At 35.8% G+C, this 5427-nt stretch overlaps 1 long non-coding RNA gene across 1 annotated transcript in view; it reads right to left on the reverse strand.

The window, feature by feature from the left end:
* LOC128247103 (uncharacterized) overlaps nt 1-2088 on the reverse strand; it is a 45600-nt gene extending 43512 nt beyond the window's left edge. The window contains exon 1 of the long non-coding RNA XR_016238854.1: nt 1917-2088. This is a non-coding gene — a long non-coding RNA (uncharacterized LOC128247103). The remainder of the gene's footprint in view (nt 1-1916) is intronic.
* Between the last annotated feature and the right edge of the window lie 3339 nt (nt 2089-5427).

Below are 5427 nucleotides of genomic sequence, written 5' to 3' on the forward strand. Positions count from 1 at the left end.
CGCCACCTTTAAGTAGATTACTGGAACTTCAGCTACCGTGACTAGATTTGGGATAAATACTGGAGTGGTTTCTCATTGCTGTCTCCAGGCAGGTGGGATTTGAATTCAATATATATATATATATATATATATATATATATATATATATTCTAGCCTATATATGAGATGATCCTTCTGAAATGGTGAAGTTTAATAATATTTATTCACGTAATGTAATGGATATGTGTTTGAATTATACGACCTTATGGAAACGAGTGTTCTAAATTATCCATTTCTATTTGGTTAGAACACATACATATATACGTACAAACACACACACACACACATACACACACACATGCACGCACACACACACACATACGTAAACACTCACACATACATACATGTGTTGTGTGTGTTTGTGTATGTGTGTATGTATTTGTATGTGTGTGTGTGTGTGTGTGTGTGTGTGTGTGTGTGTGTGCGCGCGCATGTCCACGCGCGCGTGTAACTCGATATGCAGCTAAACGAGTACAAATTTGACCCAATTCACTTCAGAAAAAAAAAAAGGATGCACGTGAACAAATTCCTCTAATAAATTCCAGGAAGTTCACTTGAACCCCCATATATCTGCAAGCAATAAGTATTTACACGAATGGAACACGGTACCCAAAGTATGACTGTAACATGTAAACTGGTGTTGGCTTGTTTACGTCCTCATAACTTAGTGGTTCACAAAAGAGACTGACAAAATACGGTACCAGGCCTAAAAACAAAAATAAGTACTGAGGCCTATTTAGACGCCGAAACCAGTGGTTCCCAATCGGGTGTGGGGTGGTTGGCCCACGCAACAAATATCACTATGATATCACTATAATATCACTATGATATTATAAGAGTCCCTGAAAATATTTTGCTTTAGATTTATGTACTGGTATGTATTGCACGAAACAGCGCGGTTTCTTTCTCTAGGCGCAGGAGTGGCTGTGTGGTAAGTAGCTTGCTTACCAACCACATGGTTCTAGGTTCAGTCCCACCGCGTGGCACCTTGAGCAAGTGTCTTCTACTATAGCCTCGGACCGACCAAAGCCTTGTGAGTGGATTTGGTAAATGGAAACTGAAAGAAACCCGTCGTATATATGTATATATATATATATATATATATATATATTGTGTGTGTGTGTGTGAGTGTGTGTGTGAGTGTGTGTGTGTGTGTGTGTGTGTGTGTGTGTGTGTGTGTGTGTGTGTGTGTGTTATGTATCTGTGTTTGTCACCCCAACATCGCTTGACAACCGATGCTGGTGCGTTCACGTCCCCGTAACTTAGCGTTTCGGCAAAAGAGAGCCGATATAATAAATACTAGGCTTACAAAGACTAAGTCCTGGGGTCGATTTGATTCGACTAAAGGTGGTGCTCCAGCATGGCCGCAGTCAAAATGACTGAAGCAAGTAAAAGAGTAAAAGAGAGATAAAAAAGAGAGTATAGTTGAATCTACACTAGTTTCTGTGATAAAACAAAATAAGAATTTTGAAAGAAGATTCTATAAAACTGAATTTTAAACGTCGATTGGTTATGGGAGTCCACCAGAATAAAATTGTTATCAAAAGGGTCCATTAATTAAAAATGGTTGAGACACCCTGCTTTAGATGTGTGTATTGGTATGTATTGCAAGAAACAACAAGGTTCCTTTCTCTATTATTCTACACAAGTTAAAGCGTGAAAAACAAAATAGGAATTTTGAAAACTAGTATTCAAACGTCGAATTACTATGCCCCCCCCCCCCCCCCGAATAAAATTGCAATCAAAGGGGTCGATAGATAAACAATGGTTGAGAACCCCTGGTCTATACCCTTCAAGGAGGTACTGAAGCATGGCTGCAATCCAAAGACTGAAACAAGTAAAAAACATAAAAGATAAAACACTTAAGGAAAACATACCAGACTTCGCAATTCTGCTCGCACTCCAACAAATAGCCCTGCTAGACAGACACAGCCCACCATTTTATGCAAGATATTTTCTGTTCACCAGAATAACTAGTCATACAGTACAATATTTGCACATCACACGTAACATATTACTCTATACAGTCATCACATTATAATAATATATAACACAACCCATACAGTACATAGTCTAAACTATTAACACCCAATGAAAATAGCAAAAAGCACACTCTTACATAATCGACACCTGATACTGTAAACACTTCCTCCACGCCACCAGCAACTCGCACTACTTACACAAATAAATAACAGCAAAATATTCAGAGGACATTAACCGCTGTTCTACTTTCATAAATTACAACACATTACAACAGATACACATACACACATGCGCGCGCACGCACACACATACACACACACACTCTCTCACACACACACACAGGCACATACGCTCACACAGGCAGAAACGCGCGCGCGCAAACACATGCATATAAAGGAAACGAACAGGATCAAAGGAGAGATATCAAGACGTACATACATTCATACATGCACATACATACACACACGTGTTCCAGTAATCTCATACGTATGTATGTTTGTATTATATTCATACATACATACATACATACACACACACACACACACACACACACACATATATATATATATATATATATATATATATATATATATATGCATATATATATATATATATATATATATATATATATATATATATATATATATATATATATATATATATATACATATATATATATATATATATGCATATATATATATATATATATATATATATATATATATATATACTAGCAGAAATACCCGGCTTTGCCCGGGTTAAAGAGAATAATGAAATCTAAAAACGCCGTCTAGACTACGCAACCCTCAACTGTTAGTAGCTACGATACCATATTTCTACATTAATAACTCTCCAATCCATGCCAGCATGGAACATAGACATTAAGTGGAAAGCCAGTCTCTCATCTAGGAGGGCCTTGAAATCAATGTTACCAACTGGGGACTATGTGTGTCGCAGTGATAATAAAAAGACCCAAAGGAGGTCTGCAACGAAATAATTTTACTCAACACTTTGCAAGTGAATCAGTGGAGGCAAAGATGCGTCTCATTTACTTGACAATTTATGCACCACATTGCAGAAATCACAATGTAAGTATATCTGAAAGGGTAGTCTTACACTGTTGTACCGTTGAATTACAAATAATGCTCATCTGTTATGTTCGGGTTAAAATTTCATCAACATCAAAAATATATGAATTTCCATGGGAGTTATGGCCGTTATGCATAGAATATAATTTCCAAATTTCATAAAGATCCGTTCAGTACTTTTGACGTAGTTTTGGATAAGAAAACAAATGACTAATGTGTGTGTTTGTGTGCATGTGTTTGTGTGTGATGGGTGTATATATGTATAGATATCTGTATGCATGTATATATATTTGTATATATGTGTACATATTACATGTACATCTATATATATATACATCTACACATATGTATATATATATACATGTATGCATATAGATCTATATCTATATATATCTATGCATATACGTGTACATATACATGTATATGTATACATATACATCTCTTTCTCTCTCTTTCTCTCTCTCTGAAAGTATCTGTCATTACAGTATCGAAATGTGATTGTTTGAGTTAGTGGAATAACGTGTACATATACATCTATATGTATACATATACATCTCTCTCTCTCTTTCTCTCTCTCTCTGAAAGTATCTGTCATTACAGTATCGAAATGTGATTGTTTCAGTTAGTAGAATAGTTTCATTTTTAAAGTGAAAGTATTTGACATGAGTGTTTTTGTTTCACTTTTGACACGTAATACTTAAATAGTGGAGGAGATATTATGTTGCCGTGGGCTCGAACTCTGCAAGAAGTTAATTTTTTTTTGACTAAAACACAACTGGAACCCTAAGTAAGGCATCTGTAAAATTTGAATGAAATTGGTTGCGTAGTTCTCGAGTTTTAGGGATTCACACAGACAGACAGACAGACAGACAGACAGACAGACAGACATTCTCATTTTTATATATATAGATGAGAGTAAATGTAATACCAATCATGTTAGTTAAATCGATTTACACAGAATATTAAATACATTTAAAAGAAAAAAAAAATAGGCGCAGGAGTGGCTGTGTGGTTCATTCCCACTGCGTGGTACCTTGGGCAAGTGATAGCCTCGGGCCGACCAAAGCCTTGTGAGTGGATTTGGTAGACGGAAACTGAAAGAAGCCCGTCGTATATATGTATATATATATATATATATATATATATATATATATATATATATATATATATATATATATATATATATATATATATATATATATATATATATGTGTGTGTGTGTGTGTGTGTGTGTGTGTATGTGTGTGTATATGTTTGTGTATCTGTGTTTGTCCCCCCAACATCGCTTGACAACCGATTGTGGTGTGTTTACGTCCCCGTAACTTAGCGGTTCGGCAAAAGAGAGCCGATAAAATAAGTACTAGGCTTCCAAAGAATAAGTCCTGGGGTCGATTTGCTCGACTAAAGGCAGTGCTCCAGCATGGCCGCAGTCAAATGACTGAAACAAGTAAAAGAGTTAAAAAAAGAGTATATGCATGGATATAAAATAATCTGATTTACAGAATATAAATGATATCAGGGGTTGACTCATAAAACTCTACCTATTTAACTGCTGATATCATGTATATACTGTAAGCTGGACTATTTGATATCCATAGACGTGTACATTTTCTTTTTTATTAAATGTATCTAATATTCTGTGTAAATCGACTTGCCTAACTTGCTTCTCATCACATTCACTCAACTACCGGCTCAAGTTGAAATCTCTTGAGTTCTTCGAAGTGTATTCTATATAGAGAACACCTGTCTCTAACCTATAAACACACACACACACACACACACACACACACACACACACACAAACACTCACACCCACATACATACATGTACGTATGTACACCTATATGCATGCATGTATAAATGTATTAGCACAAAATAATCATGAATTCATCTTAAATAACCGAAGTGCTCAGTATAAAATAGAGCGATATTAAATATGCCGCTAGAGTGTTGCACTCACGATCGCAAAATCGGGATTTTGATTTCCAGACTGGGCGCTGCGTTGAACAAGACACTTCGTTTCATATTGTTTTCGATCACTCTGCTGAAATTGATACTGGGCCGCACAGAAAGAATAAATCTAAAATTCTATTTCTATTTTATTGATTACCACAATCTGTAGCGTGTTTTGCAATATATATCTGTTAGCTTTTACATGTTTCAGTCATTAGATTGCGGCATTGCTGGGGTACAGCCTTGAAAAATTTTTAGTCTAATATATCGATCCAGAACTTATTTTTTTAAATTAAAAGCATGGTACTTATTCTATGGGACTCTTTTGCCGAACCGCCATGTTACGACGTAAACAAACCGGCAC

This window comes from Octopus bimaculoides, chromosome 2 (genome assembly GCF_046866305.1).
Source record: "Octopus bimaculoides isolate indiv1 chromosome 2, ASM4686630v1, whole genome shotgun sequence".
NCBI classification, from domain to species: Eukaryota; Metazoa; Mollusca; class Cephalopoda; order Octopoda; family Octopodidae; genus Octopus; species Octopus bimaculoides.